Source organism: Strix aluco, chromosome Z (genome assembly GCF_031877795.1).
Source record: "Strix aluco isolate bStrAlu1 chromosome Z, bStrAlu1.hap1, whole genome shotgun sequence".
Classification (NCBI taxonomy): domain Eukaryota; kingdom Metazoa; phylum Chordata; class Aves; order Strigiformes; family Strigidae; genus Strix; species Strix aluco.
In genome coordinates, this window is record NC_133971.1 from 43422354 (window position 1) to 43445954 (window position 23601).

Below are 23601 nucleotides of genomic sequence, written 5' to 3' on the forward strand. Positions count from 1 at the left end.
GAGGCACCGGGGGCGGTCCCGGGGAGGGCTGGGAGGCACCGGGTCCGGTCCCGGGGCGGGCAGCGAGGCACCGGCGGCCGGTCCCGGGGCGGGCAGCGAGGTACCGGCGGCCGGTCCCGAGGCGGTCTGGGAGATACCGGGGATCGGTCCTGGGGCGGGCTGGGAGGCACCGGGGGCGGTCCCGGGGCGGGCAGCGCCGTCGGGATCCGGTCTCGGAGCGGGCAGCGAGGTACCTGTGGCCGGTCCCGCGGCAGTGTGGGAGATACCGGGGGTCGGTCTTGGGGCGGGCAGCGAGGTACCGGTGGCCGGTCCCGAAGCGGTCTGGGAGATACCGGGGGTCGGTCCTGGGGCGGTCTGGGAGGCACCGGGGGCGGTCCCGGGGAGGGCTGGGAGGCACCGGGGGCGGTCCCGGAGAGGGCAGCGCCGCCGAGGTTCGGACCCTGCAGCGCGGCATCGGAGGCCGGTCCCGGCGCGGGCAGCGCGGCACCGGGGATCCGTGCCGGGGCCGGCAGCGCCGTCCGGGTCCGGTCCCAGGGCGGGCAGCGAGGTACCGGCGGCCGGTCCCGCGGCGGGCTGGGAGGCACGGGGGTCGGTCCTGGGACGGGCTGGGAGGCACCGGGGGCGGTCCCGGGGAGGGCTGGGAGGCACCAGGGGCGGTCCCGGAGCGGGCAGCGAGGTACCGGCGGCCGGTCCCGCGGCGGTCTGGGAGATACCGGGGGTCGGTCCTGGGACGGGCTGGGAGGCACCGGAGGCGGTCCCGAGGCGGGCAGCTCCGTCGGGATCCGGTCGCGGAGCGGGCACCGCGGCACCGGGGTTCCGTGCCGGGGCCGGCAGCGCCGTCCGGGTCCGGTCCCGGGGCGGGCAATGAGGTACCGGCGGCCGGTCCCGCGGCGGTGTGGGAGATACCGGGGATCGGTCCCGGGGCGGGCTGGGAGGCACCGGGGGCGGTCCCGGGAAGGGCTGGGAGGCACCGGGGGCGGTCCCGGGGAGGGCTGGGAGGCACCGGGGGCGGTCCCGGTGCGGGCAGCGCCGTCGGGATCCGGTCCCGGAGCGGCCAGCGCGGCACCGGGTTTCCGTGCCGGGGCGGGCAGCGCCGTCCGGGTCCGGTGCCGGGGCGGGCAGCGAGGTACCGGCGGCCGGTCCCGGGGCGGGCTGGGAGGCACGGGGGTCGGTCCTGGGGCGGGCTGGGAGGCACCGGGGGCGGTCCCGGGGCGGGCTGGGAGGCACCGGCGGCCGGTCCCGGGGCAGGCAGCGAGGTACCGGCGGCCGGTCCCGAGGGGGTCTGGGAGATACCGGGGGTCGATCCTGGGGCGGGCAGCGAGGTACCGGCGGACGGTCCCGCGGCGGGCTGGGAGGCACGGGGGTCGGTCCTGGGACGGGCTGGGAGGCACCGGCGGCCGGTCCCGGGGCGGGCAGCGAGGTACCGGCGGCCGGTCCCGAGGCGGTCTGGGAGATACCGGGGGTCGGTCCTGGGGCGGTCTGGGAGGCACCGGGGGCGGTCCCGGGGCGGGCTGGGAGGCACCGGGGGCGGTCCCGGGGAGGGCTGGGAGGCACCGGGGGCGGTCCCGGGGCGGGCAGCGCCGTTGGGATCCGGTCTCGAAGCGGGCACGGCGGAACCGGGGTTCCGTGCCGGGGCCGGCAGCGCCGTCCGGGTCCGGTCTTGGGGCGGGCAGCGAGGTACCGGTGGCCGGTCCCGCGGCGGTGTGGGAGATACCGGGGTCGGTCCTGGGGCGGTCCCGGGGAGGGCTGGGAGGCACCGGGGGCGGTCCCGGGGCGGGCAGCGCCGTCGGGATCCGGTCGCGGAGCGGGCACCGCGGCACCGGGGATCCGTGCCGGGGCCGGCAGCGCCGTCCGGGTCCGGTGCCGGGGCGGGCAGCGAGGTACCGGAGGCCGGTCCCGCGGCGGGCTGGGAGGCACGGGGGTCGGTCCTGGGACGGGCTGGGAGGCACCGGGGGCGGTCCCGGGGAGGGCTGGGAGGCACCGGGGGCGGTCCCGGGGCGGGCAGCGCCGTCGGGATCCGGTCGCGGAGCGGGCACCGCGGCACCGGGTTTCCGTGCCGGGGCGGGCAGCGCCGTCCGGGTCCGGTCCCGGGGCGGGCAGCGCGGTACCGGAGGCCGGTCCCGGGGCCGGCTGGGAGACACCGGGGGCCGGTTCCGGGGCGGGGAGCGCGCCACCGGGGTTCCGTGCCGGTGCGGGCAGGTCCGTCGGGGACCGGTGCTGGGGCGGGTAGCGCGGCACCGGGGTCCAGAACCAGGACAGGCCTCTTCCCCCCGCCTCTCCCCACTGCGGCCGCGGTTACTCCTGGTGTTACGTTGGGGGAAAGGCTGTGGAGGGGCGGAGGGGGTGAAAACTTTTAGGGGCTGCTGTGGGGCTGCAAGTGGCGGGGAGCGGCCGGGGCCATGGCAAGGCCGTGCGGCAGTGTCCGTGAGAGCGGGAAACCTGCGGAGCCTTTTGCTGAGAGACGGGCATCTGCAGAGGGAACAGTCTTCGTTTAAATCTCTTTAAGTGTAAGTACTGATGCGTTATGGTTTTATAAGCTGCCAGCTGTGAGGTTTGGAGCCTTTCCAGGCCTTGTGCTGCCTGACAGCGCTGCAGGCTGTGTGTGTGCTGTGAGCACGTTTGGCTTTGTGTGCCATTCTGGATCCCCCTCGGGAGGTGTCTGCAGCTCCAAACTCTGCTGACACCATAAGCAGAACTACAGTGACATCTCCCCGCACACAAGTACGTTGGAGGCCCCAGCCAGGCAGTGTGCCCGTTTCCCGCAGCACATCTCAGGTAATGACAGTGCTGTGTGACTGACACAGTGTGCAGACAGATGGACAGTCGATCTTGTCTTTGACCTGCTGTTAGTGGTGGGACCTGACTTCTCTGAGTGCTGGGCTCACAGGAATGCTTTGAATTCCAGCTTGGCTCGCAGAGCTTCATGTTTGCCTTTGGCCCCTTGGGTAAAAAAGCACCGAGTGAGAGCATAATCTTGACAAATCACACTTTAAAATAAGCTTGTATTTAAAACAAAATGTAAGCTGTCAGCTACCTAACAAATATGTTTCCTGTCAAGGTCTGGCAAGAGTTTTGCCCTGTGACTTGTGTAGCTGATGAATAAGACTTCTGGATCGGGACAGCACAGGTATGTTTCTTTCCAGTAGTAGCTTATTCCCAGCTCAGTGTTTGTTCAAGCTTTGTCAGTATTTCAGGCCAAGTTTTTCCTGGTTTTCATATAGTTGTCTGACAAAAATAAGAACTGTAGATTAAACTAAACGTTGCTGCTTAGTTTATGTATCGCTTTACCTCATTTGCATCTTGGTGAAGTTTGTCTGGCTTCATGAAGTCCTGTATCCGCCTTTTACAAGGTAGATAGGAGGGCTGAGCTGTTAACTGTTCTGACACCAAAGTGCTGGCATCTTTCAGGTTTTTTGCTGGGGGGAACAAAAATATTACGCCTGCTTAATAGGCAACACTTTTTCTGAGCAAAAGGTCTTTGAACCAGCCCTGGTCTGTCTGCTGTTTTAATGAACACTGTGTGTTCTCCATTAGTATTTAGAGACAAAACGTATATGCATGGATGTAGCACAGACATGGGAATGTAGTGTTAGAAGACATTGACTCATCATGTCCAAAGCTTCAAAACTGTAGGAGCCACGTGGTAGGTGTCTAATTGCTGGAATGCTTGCTGCCACAGTCTGTGAGTCTACGAGCCCAGGGAGTTGCTGTCATAGTCTGTGAGCCCACGGAGTTAAACTTAATACAGAACAAAAGCTGCCAAGCCACATCTGTAACATCACAGGAAAGAACAGTTGGAGAGTGAAGTGCAGACAAAATATACTAATATTTTGAAATAAAATGCACTTTTTAAAGATTATTTTGAAATCTACCTGTCTACTATCAACACTGGATCAATTTACTTTCATTTTCTATAGCAAATTTTCACTGCCCAGATTCTGAGATGCACAAAAATCATTAAATTTTGGATTAATAAATGAATTGCTGGTCTGTAAAACGACTGAAAAAATTACTAAAAAGCAGTTCTTTAACTTGCAGTCTGACATGAGGTCTTCTAATTTTCTAGTGTCCCCTTAATAGCTAAAACTATCTGCTCATCTTTCTGAACTCTGTCATGTATTAAGCTACATTGTGTTATATTTATAATACCAATTATTTATCAGGTCCTGCAGAGATAACCATGAAGTTTGGGTTACTCTTGCAATGAACTTTTATTCTAAATGGCCACTACAATGGGATGATGGAGAAATGGATGCTGAACAATATGATTGTTTGGTGGTTGTGGTTGGTTTTTTTTTTTAATTATATCTTCCTTGTCAGACATGGGTTTTAGCAAGGTTGTGGTATATGTATAAGGCCTTTTCCCTGGTAAACAGTTGCTTTGCATTGGAAGAAGAATGGCTGGTCTTGTTTCATCATGATCTGAACCCCACTGCAGACCCCCTCCCCAGCTATCAGAAACTTGCTATGTAAATTTTGAACAGGATAAAGAAAGCTTTCTCCTTAAAGAAACTGCAGCTATCAGTTTCAGATTGACTTGTCTTATATAAGAGACTTCAGAAGCTTTATGTTATGTGATCAGAAAGCAAAAAAAGGGTTTTATTTTATCTCACAGGATGGAACAGAATTTGGGTAAGGAGGACTTTTTCGGACCATCCTATATTGCTGGTGTTGAGCCGTTTCAAAGACCCGCACCAGGAAGCGTAGAAGATTTTAAAACAGATCTCTCTTTGGTTTCTTCAAGCTCAAACACAAGCCAGGTAAGAAAGCTTTAATGTTTGCATTGTTTGGATATTTTTTAATAAGCTTAGTCTTTTTATCAGTAAGAATAATCAGAATTTTACAGAGAAGATGAAAAGCGTCTTTAGTGTGTTTTTAATCTGGAGGAGATACGTAGGATTAGACTAAGTTGTGTGGCACTGCATTGATACTTCACTGGGTGCATCAGTCTTCTGTGAATGAGGCTAATTGCCAGCTTGGAGCAGCTTAATCATAGAATGTTTTTGTGGGTTTCATTCTTGATCTCTAATTGCCTTAATGTTGTATATATGTGTGTGTGTGTGTATATATATACACATGCTATATTACATGCTATATACATATTATATACATATTATGAACTCTTAAGTTATCACAGCGAACGTCTGCAGGGGCCTAAGCACTTGTGAAAACTGATGTAGTGAATTACTTTTGCTTCCCTCGTCATCAAATAAATCTGTTCAGAATAGCCTGGTGAAAATAAAACTGCCTTAACATGCTAGCTATCCAGTAAAGAATCTAGTCAAATTTCTAACTTCCTTATTTTCTTTTTTTTTTTAATTTAAGGGGAGCAGTTTGGAGCCTAAGGAACACATACAATTTGCCTGCGTATTAGGCCATTTACATCATCGGAAAGAGAAAATGAATTGCAGGTGTGACATTTATAGAGTTTAAAAATACCTTAAACGTATGCTTGGGGTTTTTGTTGGGTTTTGGGTTTTTTTTCCACTGAGCTTTTCATACTCTTTTCATGCCTGCATTGTTTCTGCTTCCTTTTAATAGAACTGTGTTTCACTTGAGGATTCAATAAGCATCGTACTGAAGCTTCCCAAAAATTCTTCGAGCCAGCTAAGTGAAAAAACTGCTGAAAAGATGATGCAGAAGTTCACTTTTTCACGAGTAAGTTCTCTTTTTCACAAGTAAATGAATTGCCTTTAGAAGTTTTTAATTTTTTCCTGGAAAAATTGTTTAACTTACATTATTTAATAGCAAGCAAACTAGATTTTTAAACTGTCGATAGTCTTTAAGATTATAAACATACAGAATTTGAAGGATTCTTTAAAAGTCTCTGGTGATTGCTGAAACAAAATAAAGATGTTGCTTGGTAATGCTCAGGTGTTTGGACCTGAAACAACTCAAGAAGAATTCTTTGAAAGTACCATGAAGCAACCAGTGCAAGATTTGCTGGATGGATATAATCATCTTATTTTTACGTATGGCGTTAGAAATGCTGGGAAAACCTACACATCCCAAGGTATAAGTAGAAATGCGTTCTCCTTGAATGAAGTTCCTTTTTTTGTTTTGGTTTTTTTTTTTTTTTGAGAGGGTTACTTCTAGCAGAAATATTGTAACTCTTTCCTTTATTTAAATTGTAGGCCCTATACATTGGCTTCTCTTGAATAATAATAAATAACCTTTGAAAGTCTCCTTCCATAACAAGTATCACTAAACTGCCAACTGACAGTCACTGCCAGAGTTTACATAAACATACAGTGTATTGCTTTATAAGGCTGTAATAATTTCAACCAGGTGTGTGTGACTTCTTTTTTTCCTCCAAGTACCTAGAGGGAGGAGGGGGGAGTTAAGAAAATGTGTTCTGTATATCAGAATGTGAAAAGTGTGTAAGTTCAGACTAATATTTTGTTATTTTTTTATCATTATTGTAAAGGTCATACACATCTTATATGCATTGTCTTCAGATAAGGAATAGTATTTGTGTCTGTTTCAGTTATTACAGGCAGAGCATAAATAATTCGAAACATATTTGAGTACTTTCAAGTACTTCTGCCTTGTCTCAAGTTTCTGAGTTTATCAATAATATCCTAGGAGACCTTGTCTCCTGATGTACTGGTCTGTACTGTTAAAGCTCAATATCCTTTCTGGTCAGAAGATGTCACTTTAATTATTTTTCAAAGCATTTTAACAAATAAGGTGGTTTGATATACGTGGAAACAATTTCTCCTATAATGGAATGGCAGTTCTAGAGGCTATAATGCTTATTTTATACACAGAAGTAGTAGAGGGACAATGAGTCTTGTGCCATACGAAGTTGATCTTTATTGAAGTGACATTGTCTTCTAAGTGATCTTCTGTTAGGTAGATTATAACTAAAGACTACTGCCAGTATTTTCAGTTATCATTAATCTGGGGCAATAATGGCATGCTCTGGCCTAATAAAGAATAGGTAAGTAACAAAACCCAAAATTCCTAAAGTAGAGTCCCCCACGCTTGACTAGTTCGGGCTATATTGTGTGGGTTTTCAAGAATTTTTCATTCGTGTCTTTTCAGACTCTGGAGACTTTTTCATGGTATTCTATTTTTCTAGGACTTAACTATTGACTTGTGATAAGAACTGTCAGGGCAGACTGTTGCCTACGGGGTGCCGTGATCTCCTCTTCTGTTATTCCCAGTATTGCCAATACAGCCTTTCCTTTCTGGCATTACATGGCAGTCTGTGTTCAGTCAATGGCAAGGGACTTCAGTGGAGGATGCAACAGTTTTTTAGGGCTGTTCATTGTTTGCCAGTGACTGTTACTTTGTTCATGTGAGGTTGAATTACAAGTGGCATTACAATAAACAAAAAATTATGAGTAGATGAGGAGAAACAAATGTAATCCAGCAGTACTTTAACTTAATATGTTATTCGGTCCCTAGCTCAGTGTTTGAGTGCAACTACGTTTTACAGAGGTTCTGACTTGGGCAGCGCAGCTAGCGCTGTAACTGCTGAAAGCCCGTCTGTCTCAGGAGCAGTAGGAGTTATCAGAGGCTGGAAGATAATGCTGTCAGTCTGAGACAGGATCGTTGTTTCTCTTCCATTCTGCCCTATTCCCTCTCCTCTCTGGTTTAGAAATCAAAGTTAAGTGAACCCTTTTTAAACTTGCATTTGGATTCAGAAAGATCAAGTGTGCACTGAGGCTTTTATTTGACTCCTTTTTGCCTTTCAGGTGCAAAAGTAGGATGCTTTGGTAGGAAAGGGTCTGGGACAGGGAAAGGAGTGAGTCTTCACAAGGCTTCTAGAACTTTTTTGGTAGGGTCTGTGGAATTAGTCCAGGACTGCAGCTGAGAGGGGAGTCATCAGTTGTATTTCCAAATTACTTCCTTGAGAGAGAGAGTGAAGGCAGCCTAAGAAATGCAACTGGAAAACTGCAAATCTCTGTTGAACGTGTGTTGGTTGTGGTTGGTTTGGATTTGTTTTTTTCATTAAGGCTATGTTTATGCAGAACACCCCACCTGTTTCTGCTCCTCACTGTCTAAGGGGTAGAGCATGAGCTGTTGCTGAAAGCCAAATACCTTTCGAAACACTCTAATGACATTTCTGTTACCTGGAGAATACAGAAACCCACTGCTTCGTGCTGTAAGTGGCCTCCAAATTCCTCATGTATGCCTTGAGATTAGAATTTTTTATCTTTCTGTCTTTGTTTATTTGTATACCTTGTTCACAGTAATAATTAAGGTCTTTCTTTGGTATGTTGCTTTCAGGGACAGAGGATGACGTCGATATTCTGCCAAGGACTCTGGATCTGTTGTTTAAAAGTATTCAAGGGAAGCTATACACAGCAATGGACTTCAAACCCCATCGGTGTAGAGATTATATAAGGCTGACTAGAGACCAAGTGAGAGAAGAAACCGCTATTAAAAATTCAATACTTTGCCAAACAAAAGAGGTAGAGGAGCACTTCTTTCTGTACTGATGAGTACATGCATCTTTAGAGAGCTCAGTGCTCTTCATTTTTCAGTGGGAAGCAACTCTCTATTTAAGTATGGATGTGTCTTTGCTGTCAGGTAGCTCTTCAGATTAGCAGCAAAGTGAGCAATATTGCTGATGAACCCTGTTCTGTGGATTTCTGCCTTGTGGCTGAATACTTGATAGAATGTAAACACTGAGCTTTTTTCTATAGCTTGGGCATCTGATAATTTATCCTCTGGGGTTACTGGTGCTTAATAAAGACGGAATGCAAATAGTCTCGCCATCTGTGGGGATGCTAGTAGGTCTGCTCCTTTAAACAATTTACTCTCTTTCAGGATACTTGACAGAAATGAATGATTTTGGGGTTGTTCCCCTCTTCCAGTCTGTGCAAATAACCTCAAAGGAAGGAAGAGTTTTTTTGGAACAGCAGAGCTATAAAGCTGTTGGACTTCTAAAGATTTGAATTCAAACAGGTTTCTGCTGGACTTTATTCTTAAACAGATCACTGTTGAGTAGTCCAGAAATACACTTCAGTGCCTGGAATTCTAAAGCTGTTTAGTCCAATTAGAGTTACGGGGATTGTATTTTGTATAAGCGTACCTTCTTCCTGGTGTCTTTAATTCTGAAATGAATGCAAGAATGTAAGAAAACTGAGCATATGCTGGGAATTGGAACTAGAAAGGGATTGCAGTGCATTTATTTAGTGAAAAGAATTAAGCATCTCCCTAGTGGTATGCTAGGTTATAATACAGTGTTGTGACTGTTGTGGGATGGAATATATCTGTTACCTTGATTTTTATCCGAGTTAGTTAACTAGAATTCTCCAGTGTGGAAGGCAGGAGGCAGCAGAATTCTTCAAGAGTTCACTTCAAAAGCACAGGCATATGTTCTATCCAGGTCTAGCAGTCTTTAAGGGCTTCAGAAAAAACGATCATGTATGTGTCCCCTGTAGTTTTGCCACTAAATTTATAAGCTGAAGTATTGTTCTTGTAACAACAGTTTTCAAAGTTTACACCTACTTCAACAGAGAGAGGTTTGGGTGGGTGTTTTATGTGTGTAAAGCTTAAACCTGAAAGTTTTGATTACATACGTATTTAACTATTTCAGGAATCGCTTTATGGAATCCCAGCTTTATATGACGTATGCTCTTGACAAAACATTAAAAAAACCCAACCCAAATCACACCTGTTTTTTAATCCATGTTTCTTCTCTTAAGCATACTGGTTTTGGTAGACAAGTCGCACTTCTTTGCAGTTCTCTGCCTAAAAAAACCAAACAACCAAAACTAAGAGTGGGAATGGAGTGTATGTGTATTAACCTCTATCTGTAGGGATTTGTTTTACCTTTCTTTTTTTTTTTTTTTTTTTTTTTTAAAGATTCAGCAGAAGGAAGCTTTCCTTCTCTTTCTAAAACCTAGGCTTTATTTCAACTGTGATACTACTACATGGTACAGGCTGTAAGTTGCTCACTTAATTTCTTAAGTGAACAAGTGTTCTATGTTTACCTCTGTTTCTGAGAGCTGACCTAGGAAGCTGTAAGATATGGAATTCTGAATTAGCAAAATACCAATAATAAAAATTTCCAGACTGTCTAGATTCACCAGGTTAAGAATAATGTGTAAACTACAACCGGACTTCTGCAAATCATCCTGTTAAATCACCCTGCTTCTCTGCGGGGTCCCACCCCTCTATTTTTCCGTGGTGAGTTTTCCTCTGGCTCAGCGAGCTGAAATGCTCTCTACTGTGATAGGGCCTGAGGTGAGGGGGGTGTCAGGAACAAGTGTTAAGGTAAGAACAATCCTTTCAATAGGAATGTGCAGGTGCATTGAACTAGACATGATGTGTAGTCAGGATCTTTGTACTGGCATATTGCAACGACACTGTGTTACTGTCCAGTGGAGCTGTTACACAAGTAACTGGTGATGTCCTGCCAGAGATGTGTCTTAAAGTCTCTGTTCTCTTTTGCAGGTAGACCATCGAGAGAGCACTAACAGCAGAGCACCAGTTGGTTATAAGGGTATGTTTTATATTAAAGAATTGCAATTAAAGCAGGCAAAGAAGCTTTCTTAAGTTCAACAACTGACTTCTGGCCTATGTTAATAATAAAATGGCTACTTGACATTTTTATATGCCAGTGAATTGGATAGTGAGTAAGTTATCTGGCCAGAAAACACAAGGATGAAATGGTTAGAAGTATACCTGAACAGGGGTTAAATGAGACGAGGCTATGGCAAGGAAAAGTAGTACTACTTATGCTATGGTCTCTAGTGGTATCCTGACCCTCTATGTAATCAGATAAACCTAATTCTGGCATTTAAAAACTACCTAAATACTAGGTTTGCTTTAAAATGTTGGAATGTCATGTACTTGTCGGTTTGATTCTCTACCTTCTGAAGACATTGAAGAGACTTGAATAATTCTAACAAAGCTGCATGTTTTTGATAGAATTTGTAAGTGGGAAAGGAAGTGGTAGATTAGGTGTCTGGCAAATATATAGGGTACGCATGTGACTTCCAGATATTTAAGAAAGGGGAGAAAAATTCCAAGGGATTTTTGTCTGGGGTAAGTGCTTTTTAGAAGGCTGCTGTAATACCAGTTTTTTCTTATTAATTTTTTGAATGAAGTTCATTTTACAAGGTCTATAATGACTTGTAATATTTTGTACTTGGCAGATTTGGAAGAAATCTTAAAAGGCTCAGAACAATCTAGCACAACTGCGAAAAATCACATGACGTTTTCTCTTTGGGTTTCATTTTGTGAGATTTACAATGAATGTTTTTATGATCTATTGATTCCTGTATCAAATGACAAGAAAAGAAAAACACTACGCCTTGCTCAAGACATCAAGGGATGTTCTTATGTAAAAGGTGATTAGAATACATTGCAAACTGCCAAAGGTGTAATTTGAAAAGTCAGTCTTCCTGTAATAATGTTTCTTTCTAGGTTAGAAAACTCCTAACTGTATTCACTGTGGCACTAGAAATGTCTGCCTTGAGCATGAAAGGCAACAACCTGCATACACAGAAGTATCTGTGCCTTTAATAGTGTTTTCTCTCTATTCTTAACTGTAACTCTTAAAAGCCTGCGTGCACTCCACTGCCTTGATATTTCTCTGAAATGGGAGAAATATTGAGAACAATTGACAAATTTTTTAGTGTTTTGTTTTTTTCCATTTTCTTAAAAGACTCCAAATTCTTACCTATAGTTATAATTGGCTCAACAGTTCTATTTTTTAGTATTTTCTGTAGAGATACACTTCAGAGAATATGTGAGAAAGTTCAGTCTGACTGCAAATTACATTTTACAGTACTCTAATCAAGTGTGTGATGTAATTTGTTGTGGGTTGGGCAAGGCAGGGAGTTAGCAGAACTCTAACAGTTCAGTGTTTGTTTCTGGCCATGGGAAAAACAGCTTTCAAATCCTGTTTCATTTGTTATAGGTTCTTTGAACAATCAAGACCCCAATTCTAGATTAAAGGCTTTTTTGTAGGTATTTGGCCTGCTACTTTTATCTTTCATATGCCAAACTATAGATTCAGAAAGCTGAATCAGATGATAAACCCAACTCCTTCATTTCTTCAAAGACTAGAAGATGTGTGAAGTAGGAAATAGTCTGCTCTGAGCTATGCTTCAGCATAATCTCTTTTTATAACATTTGGAAGTATAAGGCTGTTCCTGATGTTACTGAGGAAAACCAGCTACTGATTTTCTTATTTTTCTTGGTCACAGCTGGTATTTTTGCTAGTACAATTTTGGTGACTTCTAGTTTAACAGAGGCCATAATGTTCATATTATAAGTTCCATTAGTAGAGTTGTAGGTATTTACTCGAGCCCATACCAAGATGACATACAGTCATCATACTGCAGACAGAATTCTTCACTGATTTTTTTTTTTAACTTGATGGCCCTGAAAGATGTCTAGGTGATTTCCCCCCCTGCCCTCAAGATCATAGGCTAAACCAGAGAAGCTGTCCAGGTAGAATTCTGCCTTGATGAGTATGAACATAGGGCGTTCATGCTCATATTAGACCCTGTGCTTTGGCTTTTCAGAGCGCGGGCTAAGGTTGCTCACTTAATTTGGATGGAGCATATTTCTGTGTGCTAATAGGATGAAATGATGAGATATATTTGCCCTTCCTTTCCCATGGAAGGAAGAATCTTGATTTTGTCGTCATATAATTTCTGTCTGAAGCATGCTTAGTAAAATGTTTTTATGTCTCAAGTAAACGTTCTTGGTGTGCGTATGTTATCCCTTAATCCCTTCTTTCTTTTTGATAATGATATTTACAAGATTACCATGTTTGTTCTTCCTAAAGATCAGCAGTGGGTTCAGATTTCTGATTCTAAAGAAGCTTTTAGACTTCTAAAACTGGGGTTGAAACACCAGAGTATCGTGAGCAAGAAACTAAATACTTGCTCCAGCAGAAGGTGAGAAACTTTTTGAATAACATTGGGCATAGGATGGTCTCTGGGAGGAGGGGGGAGCTAAAATATGGATTGTGGCTTGTAGGAGGGGAAGAGGCTTTAACAGGGTCTAGATATCTAGGTTTGACATCCTTTAGCACTATGTGACCCAGTGCTTTTAGTCAAAAGGATTCAATCCTTCAGTAAGATGAACATGTTCAAAAGCTAACAGTTTTATCAAATACTCTCCTTCAAGCAAAAGCACTTAGCTTTATTCCATCTAAATGTCTGAGGAAAAAGCAAAATAAAGGCTACATAAGCATCTCTTTAAAAGTTTGTATCTGATAGAGTATATGCTTAGAGAAGTTGACAGATTCAACAGTTTTGAACAGATGTTGTGGAGGTTAAAAATATTTTGAATGTATTTGTCTATCACTTCTCTGCTGATTTAAACTTTTCCTTTTAGTCACAGCATATTCACAGTTAAGATACTGAAAACTGAAGATTCGGGAGCACCGCGAGTGACCTGAGTCAATGAGTAAGTTCAGAGCAGAGACCCTCTCTTCTTTGTGATGAAATTGTCAGTTATCATCTGTGTTGGTGTGCTGGTACTGGGAACTGTCAGTTATGGTCTGTGTTGGTGTGCTGGTACTGGGAACTGTCAGTTATGGTCTGTGTTGGTGTACTGGTACTGGGAACTGTCAGTTATGGTCTGTGTTGGTGTACTGGTACTGGGAACTGTCAGTTATGGTCTGTGTTGGTGTACTGGTACTGCACTATACACCCAGTGCTTCCTGATAGAAACTCATGCGTGTGTGGTGGTTTCCCCACTTCCTACCATCACACAGTTCTTGGCCCTCTACCTCCAGCCATCAGGCTGCAGGGCTGTTCTGTGCCTTGTCCCCTCTGTGCAGCACAAGGTTCTGTTAGCCTGCTGTACACCTGAACTCCTCTGAGTCCTCAGAAGGAAGAGATGGCGGGAGGGAGGGGAAATAGGAGGTGTGTTGGGAAAAGGTTTGTCAGGAAGTAATGTAAAATTTGATTGAGAAAACAACATTGAAGAGGATGGAAGTGTTTGTGCAGATGAAGATCAAGAAATTCTTCCTCTAAAAAAAGTGATCATTTTTAAAAGTGAATAATTTGTGCATGTTCTAAGGTAAATAAAGGGAATTTTCCTTATCTGCTTTCAGACTGTCACTGTGTGATCTTGCTGGTTCAGAAGGATATGCTAAGACCCACAATGAAGGTCATAGATTGAAAGAGAGTGGAAATGTAAACACCTCTCTTCTGATGCTGGGCAAGTGTGTTAACACACTCAAGAATTGTCAACAGTCAAAGTAAGTTCTTTTACGAATTGCAAACTGGTTGTGGCTTTTAGGTACTGCCTCCAATGTTTAAAAGCTATTGTTTAAAATATGCAATGCTAACACTAAGATTTTGGCAGAAACAATGTATAGAATTGTCGATCTACCAAAGTTATCTTAAACTTGCCTTGTTTTGCTCTTTAAATCATCAGGTCTAATCTCCTTTAAGCATGCTATCATATATTTTAGCAATTTAACTTTACTCCTCTGAGCTTGGTTTATCAAAGAAACAAACTTTGGAATAAGTTTAAAATCCCCTTTTCACTAGTGTCATAGTAAGAGTCAAATTTTTAGCCTTTTATTACTCCTTATGAACTAACTCAGCTGTCTACGTACTTCTAGTGTAACATTTTTTCATCAGCAGAACATTGCTGTGCTATCATAACTGTGCACCATTTGACAAAAATTGTCTGGCTTTAATAAATACTGACGTAACTTTTAACACTCTCCTCCTGATCCAGCTAACCATATGCAGACAAAAGAAAGCCTTCCTACTATTTATGCCCTAGCTTGGGGATCTAAATAAGAGTGCAATAATACAAGAAGTTAGTTGTCTAAAAACCAGTACGATATCTAGTCACAGCTGGATATAACTGTCTAGGAACTGCTTTCTCCACATGTTCTCATTTGCAGATCTATTTCTGTCCCAGAAGTTAAATAAACTCAGTCTACTGATTGATGTGCTTTGCCAAATTCACTTACCCTGTCACACTGTTCCTGACAGCCTGTTCAAAGTCTGTAACACCTTAAGCTGAAAGAGCTTTGCTAGTGTGTGTTCCTGATTATGTTTTGTGATGTTACAGTCTGTCTTATTTTCCTGTTCTTTCCAGATAGGAAGGATGCATTAAAACTAGCAGCTGCCTAGAGGGCTGTTAATGTATTCAGAATGTCTTTTTCTGATCCTAATAACTTGGGATTTTAACAATGTAGAAGAAATGTTCTGAAGCATGATCTCTTAAAGTGTTAATACCTACCCCTTGCAAGTTGAATAGGAAGCAGTACATTTCTTAAAATTATTTTGGACTGTCAGTCCTGCAGCAAAGCTACTTATGAGCTGTCTATGTACTCTGGTAGGAGTGTCACTGTCTTCCTGAGTTCTGTAGCACTGTTCATATAACTGAATAGCTGTTATGTGTCCAAAATGCAGCCAACTTATTCGGTGGCAAGTGTGCGTTCAGTCATGTTTTAGGAATTCTCATAAAATTTCCTATAAGCATCAAAAACTACATCCCCAGCTGTTAAATTCAAGTGCCAAACTGCTGGGAGATTAGGAAGAAAGTTCTGAAAAGTATCTCCATGTGTTTGGTGTATGCTCATTTTCTTGCCTAGGCACTTGCTATTGTCTGTTCTCAGAGGCTGGATACTGAGTGAGAGAGATCTCTGATGATGTTGGATACTGCATGCCTAGAACTAGACATGTTCTCTTCGTTAATGGTGAAAGGAAGAGAGAGGTTGGGGTATGGTTTGGTGTAGCAGGAGGCTGTGTGACCTGCCCAAGGCTAAAGGTCGAACACTCCCTTAGTTTAGGTGCTCCCCCTGATTGTATTGCTGTAGCCTGCCTGAGATGATGGCTAAAGCCACAGTCCCAACAGCACACAGTCTCTCTACAAGCAGCTGCATCTAGTCCAAAACAATTTTAATTGATTTAACGACTACTGCTTTAATAAATATTTTTAAGTCTTCATGCTGGATAGCTCTTACACTGGCTGGACATTATTAAGCATCTGGTCATCTGTTCTTTTGTCTTTAAAGGTTGCAGCAGCACATACCCTTTTGGGGAAGGAAGTTAACTCTTTTCCTTCAAGGATTCTTCAGTGGAAAGAGGAAGGTATACATGATGGTAAACATAAGCCAGTGTGCTTCAGCATATGATATCACACTCAATGTGTTAAAGGTCTTGGCCACTGCACAAAAAGTAAGTGTGTTGCAGTTTATCTTGATCTGATTTCTGATACCTCTGATTCGCCTTTAAAGAGCAGGTTCCCTCACTTCTAAGAATATGAATTTAGTTACTGGACTTTTCTGTCTCATGTTGCAATCATATTTTCTGATTGCTCCTAGTCAGGCTTTATTTCCTTGTAAAGCTTTTAAAAAGGCTTTGTTGGGACATACATTTCTTTTTTTGTGGGAGTGGGAACATGTCCTATTAAAAATCCATAATTCCCATAAAATATCCAGCCTGACAAGACACTTGTTATATTTGTAAGAAATTCCCTGAGATCTGGGTGAATTTTTCTTCTGTAGTCATAACATGCTCTCACCTAGGAGCAAGTCTAGCTGCCCCATATACTACTGCTATCTTAATTTGGAATATTGCTCACCTGAAGTATATAGGTTGAGCACCAAACAGAATTTGAAAGTCATCTTTATGTCCTTAGGAGCTTCAGTGGGAAGGTGGAGGTTAAGCAGAATGAGTAGGAGTAAGTGCAGTGATATAACCCTGGCAGAGTTGGAAGACAAAAGTATTGGGGATCAGTGCTGCAGCCTTAATGGAAGCCATGGAAAACTTCTGTTGAGAGTTAGATATGTTCAAAGGACAAGAGATCCAGGCCTTTAGAATGTGGGCTCATCTAAGCAGGTTAAGTACAACACTGAAAGGAGCAGACTGTAAGGGTGATAGAACTGCTCAAGAAACAGAATTTGTGGGATGGCATTCGTGTAATGCAACTAGAAACTCAAAGTATAGGAAATACAGAAATCTGTTGGTGCGTGAGGTGGCAGCCCTCTTGTAGGTTGTCAAGCTAGTGAAACTTGGTGTTCCTGCAATCCAAAGAAGGGTTAGACTCTAAAGTGCCTCCTTTGTACTCTAGCTGGAAACTGGTCTGAGCAGTGACTCTGAGCAGAGGATAGGCTGGGGGAGTACTGTGCTCAGGAGACCTATAGGGAAGTGCAACAGGTGTATTTTGGAAGTGCCAGTAGAGGATTAAAAAATACTGAAGACTTTATTCTTTGTTTTCTGAGTAGGTTTTAGTGGACACATCTGTTCTTGTCCAAGATCAGTCGTTTGGCCAGAAATCAGCAACATCATCACTACTCAGTCACACTAAAATGCCAATCTCAAGGAAAAGAGTTACTGCCCCATGGGACAGGAGCTTCGAAGATGTGATCAAAGATGACAATGACAGGGAGGAACAGCATATGTCAAGAGAAGAAGCAGTGCAGAAATCTGTAGAAAATACAGTTCTTATTGGGAAAAACAGAGGGTATGGTATGTGCCAGGGCTATGTTAAGAATTAGCGTAGCATGGAGTCTTGAAGCAAGGTATTATTCTGGTTTTCCCAATCTCTCACCTTTTTTTTTTTTTTTTTTTTTTTTTCTGATCACCCTTATTCTATCTAAATCCAGCATTAAGAACTAAAAGTGGGATTACTCATCCTGTGGTGCCTGTTGTGGGAAAACTGTATAATATGTCTGAATATAGACTAAGCAGTAAGAATTGCAGATTTGGCTTTCTCTCCTCCTCCTGTCAATGCACAGCAAATATTACCTGCTTTTAGCAATACAAGACTGTTCCTCTGTATTCTATGCACAAGAAAACGCTGAAAACTGTTCCTTAAGCAAATTTAGTCACTTCTAGGGAAGATGAGGAGGGAACAGAGGACTAGAAACTATTTTATGGAGGTTTCGTTAATATTGCCCCAAAAATGAGCATCTGGAAAACAAGATCCAGTTTCTGTGGAGCTTAAGCCTGTTTAAGACAACTTCAACAATTCTTGTAATAAAATGGATGTTCTTTACAAATGTCTGCTCTGTGCAAACTTAAAAATTGCTGTGTTAGTACCAAAGAGATATTTTGATCTACTCATAAATCTTCCTGTTTATGAATAAGCTAATAAAAGAACTGGAAGAGCTTTTTTCAGGTGCAAGAGTAAAGTGGTGTTGTAGTGTTTGAGGAATGAGAAAAATCTCACTTCTGGGAAACCATTTCTTTATGAAAAACTTAATAACAATGGTAATTCTAGATGCTGCTGAGTCTCATAGAAGAGTTGAACAAACTTCTTGCTGAAAAGAAGAATAAGTTACTGCTGTAATTACAAATTCGTGAAGAGGTGACACAGGAATTTGCCCGATATTTTGCTGAGCAGGAAATATATTTCAAGTAAGTTAGCTTTAAGTGGTTTTTTAAATTAATGATTAAAAAAAAAATGAAATTAAATTCACTTATTTCTTAAATCTGTCTCTTGGCTATAAGAGACCACACTCTTCTGCTAGACTTACTGCCTCTGTTAATAGATCAGTTTCTGTTTGGACTATGAGTTCAGGAAAAATACTGTGTAGGAAAGGCTTTGATTCTGGGGGGGATGGAGGGGGTGTGTGTGTAATCTGTCAGCAGTGTTCCTGCAGAGCTTTCCCTAACAGAAGAGCTTTGATAGGATGTCTGTAGAAAGAGTGACACTTGCACATTCTTTGGTTACTGCAGTCTTAGTGGTACTTCAAATGGGTATTCTGGCTCAAGAAGCTTAGAAACAATGCTTGTAGTTAGGTGTCAGCCATAATCTGTGTATATATGTCTCCCCCTCATTCTTCGGGAGTGTGTGTGCAGGAAATAGACTTCTGTTTTGGTGCAGGAACACCATTTTGTGTATTGTTCTATTGTGCCAAAATAAAGAAAAAAACATCTTTGTTTATAGGCAGCTGTACTAATAACTTCTTAGCAGCTCATGCTAGCTAGCTTTTATCTGACTTATTTTTCCTACTATAGTGAGTGCCTTTCTTACGAATGAGAACAGCTTGAAGAAGATGCTGACACACGCCTGGAAATCTTCAAGGAACTTGTAGATGGTTATCTTGAAGACATGGATGAAGAAAATAAACTAAAGGATCAGCCTTGCAGTGAACAAGCTGGACCTCTGGTGTTTTTATCCCCCTGATAACATCCCTTTCACTAACTACCTGTTATGGTGATGGTACGTCTCAAGAATTAGAAGAATGGTTTCAAGGAATTGCATGCTGTGTAACTGTATCCTCAGCAAGATATATTTATCATGTTAAATAGGAGTAGTTGCTGTGCCTCGGATATGCATTTAGGAATCTTTGGGGTTTTCTGCATTTCTGCAACACAAAGTGAAAATTACTGTGTACAAAGAAGCTGGGGGAAAAGCTGCAATTGTGCTATAAACTGTTGCATTAAGTGCATATTTAAGGTATTTGAAGCTGAATTCTTAGGCCCCATATATGGACTGTACTGGAGTGGTCCCAGAGACTTTTTTCCTCTTTAGGTTATTGTAGCTACAACTGAAGCAATGACAATTGTATATACACTTAAGCATAACTAAACCCTTAAGTTGAGGCTGGTTCTTGTGAGTTTGGAACCCTTTGTTTTTAAAAAACAAGGAGGAAAGATATAAAGTCAATGTTTTAAGTACAACTTAATTTGATAAGTTACCACAAACTTATTTGACCTCACAAACTTTTACTGATATTTGAAAATTTCGGATGTATTCATTTTAAAACTGTTTGCTTGCTGTGTTCATTCAGTGTTCTCATTGGGTAAAAATGCTAGCTTTTATATTAAATTTGGAGGGGATGCTTTTGTGGTGATATAAAAGGGAATGTGATGATGGGCCATTAAGTGCTTTAAAAATGAAGTATCTGTTCCTTGATGCTGGAGACTTCTGTGTGAAGGTAGACAGAAACTGGCAATCCAATTGCCTATGAACCCACAAGATGGCTTTGAAGTCAGAATTAACTGTACTTAGATGTTTGAGGACATAATGGTCTTCCAAATTTTCAGTAGAAATAGTGGATATTGTGTAATTATTTCTATTTCTAAAAGGATATAAATTATCTTTCAGAATGAAGAATATGGCATCGGGCCAGGCACCTACACTGATCTTGAGGGCATTGCTGATTCTCTGCAGAACGATGTCATTGATATCAAAAAGCAGGCAGAAGAAACACAGACACGTGGTGTCTCTGGAGGGCCCACAGGAAGCTATAGGTTGGCTTGCAAAACAGCTGGGCAAAACTACCACTGAACTAACTCAGACCAAAGGAAAGCTGACAAAGAAAACCAATGAACTAATCAAAATTGAAGAAGAGTTGACACAGAAAACCAAAGGTGAGCTCTGTGTGTGTGTGATGTGAAAGAAAAAAGAAATGACTACTGTAAAATAGTAGTTGAGCATTGTAAAATCCAGTTGAGCAGGATTTTGGAACCAAATCATATGTATAGAGGTGATAATAATTGTTTTGTGTATGTTCAGGTTGAACAATTGCACAGGCCTTGATTATTTCATTTTTAAGACAAAACTTAAAACTGTCAGTTGAAGACTTCTGAATTGTGGGGTAACACGTCAACATTATTTATTCGTGATTTCATGGTTATATTATGATCCCAGCACTTTACATTTTGCTGATGCAGTGTTTTCAGGTATTCTGTGGAACACTGATAGATAAAAGTAGCAATACCTCATAGTATGATTTCAGCAGAAGTCTCTTGACGTGATCTATATTTTATATGGGTTGCAGGGCCCAATTCTATTCAAAAAACCCTAAACTTTTGAAATGTGTCCTGCAAGTAGAAGCCAACACAAAAAAAAATGAGTCTATTCAAAAGCTACTAAAGGACCAGGAGATCTGGAAAAATGGATTACTGAGTAAAATATGTAATGGCTGGTTATTTGATGAAGGGTTCTTTTCCTGTTACAGACTCTGAAATGCAGATGATTAAATCGGATGAGTCTGCTGAGCAGCTTAAAGAACCAACTGAGGTAACTTTCTCAAAAAAAACTTGTGCAGAATTACTTGCTTTAATACAAAATTTCAGTAGCTTAAAATGCTGTTGTAGTACGTTTCTAGCTTTTTTTATATCAAGTTTAGCTTAACTGATCTTGCTTCTAAATGCATCGTATAGTTCAAGAATTTAACATTGACTGAACTACTTTCTTTTCTAAGAAAATGAATACGCAGAATAAAAGGATTCAAGAACTAATAGACATTGTGGAGCAAAAAGATGATGTTCCCATGAGACTGCAAGATTTGATATCCCGTTTAGAAAAAACCATGAAAGACTATGTAAGTCTGAGACATCTTAATTTTCTGTTTACAAAAAAAATCTAAATCTGTGCTTATAATGGACTTGACTATTTTGGAAAATTGAAATTTTCTGTAAGTAATGGCTTCTTTCTTGAAACGGCAGCAGGTGAAGTTGGCATTGAAACTGAAGTTACAGCAGAATGTGTGTGGAGGTGTGTGTGGAAAATAGGACTTTTGGAAGCAGTGATCTGGAGTTATTATTGGAGGACTGTCGATGAGACTATGAAGAGCCACTCTAAAGAGAAAAAAAACCCCAACACTCAAACTGGGAGGACTTTAGCAGTGGGAGGAGAGGGATTATGTCACTGTCTTTTTATTTTTGCCTGAATGGAAGAGGAAGGAAAGGAGGTTTTGCTGCAGCAAAAGGTCAGATTTAATTGAAGTTAGAAGTTAATGTGAGAAGGACAGTGATTGTGTAAATTGCCAACAAAAATCAGTGTGTTCCCCCTACTACCACCATGCACACGAACTTTTTAAGGCAGAGCAATAATATGAACGTGTTGAGTAGAGTTTGAACTAAGAGTGGATGGCCAGGGTATCTCTGCTTTTGATGCGATCAATAAAACTTGCAGCTGGCTAGTCTGCTGCTAGCTGCTGAATGCCAAAAGACTGGCTTGGCTACATGTATACAGGTTAGAAAAAAATCAAAACATGCAGTTAGGTGGTTTTTTGAGCCTGATGCCCAGTAACCTGAAACGTAGTTCTGAGAACATTTTAAATTAAACTTAGGCAGCACTCTGATCCCTTTTTCTCTTCCACTGTGAACTTAAGGCTTTGACCATACTTAATCTTCTGTTCCCTCTCTGCCTCCGAGCACCTTAGCTTTTCAGTAGCAGGAATGCTCAGGGTGATGGCAGTTGTGATGACTGCTTCCTATCACTGCTCCTTCCAAGAGAAAGGCTCCAGCTCTGTCCAGCGTTTCTATGAGACTCTGTGGCATGAAACTTAAAACGTGACCACAAACCTCAAGTCTGTTCTACAGATTATTTGTTTTTAATGAATTACTGAGATGAGTGATTGGTCCTTGGCAACCAGCATGGCTTGCCACTTGTGTCATCTTGTGAGTAAAGAAACTTCATTCTTAGTCAAATATATAGTCTAAAGTATATATGACAGAACTGACTAGGCTTTCAAATTGCATCAGATCTGTCATGATAAAAATGATCTGTGGCTTTGCTGAAGGAGGTTAAAACTCCCAGCTCTACCAACCATGACAAGAAAGTGGTGAACTTGTAGAGCTGACCATTGGCCCTTTGAGCAAATCATGAATTTCCTCAGCTCTTTCGACACTGGATACTTCAGGTGGTAAACTCGTTTTGCATTTTGTAGTTTCCTAGTCTCTTGCTCTACTTTCTGTACAGTGCAAAACATTGTGCTTATTACTGCCTGAAGCTGTACCTGCTTTTTGCTTGAGTAACTGATCTGTAACTGACTTGTTCTTCTGACAACCCCTATACAGGTTACCCAGATAGATTTGTAAAAATATTTGCATCTAAAGGATTACTAAGGCTTTTAAGTGCTCACTTGGTAAAACTTCAAAGTAATTGATCTTATTTTAACACAGGACAACACTGTAACTACCATAAAAAGAAAACTCGCAGAAAAAAACTCTAAGGAAGTGATTGAAAGCAGCCAATTCAAGGATTGTGAGGAGACTGTATTGGAAGTGGGAAGAAAACGTTGCTCTGAAAGTAAGCCTATTGTGGAAAAAGAGCCACCTGCAGAGAAAGGTAAAATTTCTACCATCACTCACAGGGGGCCTTCCAAAAAAACTTGATTACTATTCCAGAACAGAAGCGAAAAATTGTGAAGTGTAAACGTTATGTTGTGAGGAGAAAATCTACTATGTTAAACTGTAAATCAAAGTAACTGTTATGTAAATATCACTTTTGCAGAAGGTCCTATACTGCTCACTCCTAAATGCTTAAAATAAACGTTAGTTTTTAGACTCTCCTTTCTGCTGCTTTTTCTCATCTGTTAATGTACTTGCAGACTCAGCTGTAGTTCTTAATTTCTTAACAATTGTTTTTGGACTAAACTTGCTGCTGCTGGACTTCTGGGAGAGTAGCATCCCCTGCTCAAGTTTTTTTAAAATTGCCTACGCAAGCGTCAACGGTGTCAGCGAGTTACTGATTGTTCAGTCATACAGCACGGACTGTGAAACTTGATGTTTCATGCTGTATGCGTGCTGTGAACACACCAGCTTTGCTGAAGGTGACAGTGCTGGCAAAGGAGAAAAGCTTTTCACTTGAATGGAAGTAAAATTATTTTAAGTCCACAGATACATATTTTGTGCAGCTCTCACGTTTGCACTTCCAATCTGTTTTGCTTTCCTTGCTTTATCTGTGAGC

General features: G+C 42.8%; 1 pseudogene; it reads left to right on the forward strand.

The window, feature by feature from the left end:
- Positions 1-2485: 2485 nt before the first annotated feature.
- Positions 2486-23601, forward strand: part of LOC141918793 (kinesin-like protein KIF20B) — a 39636-nt pseudogene continuing 18520 nt past the window's right edge.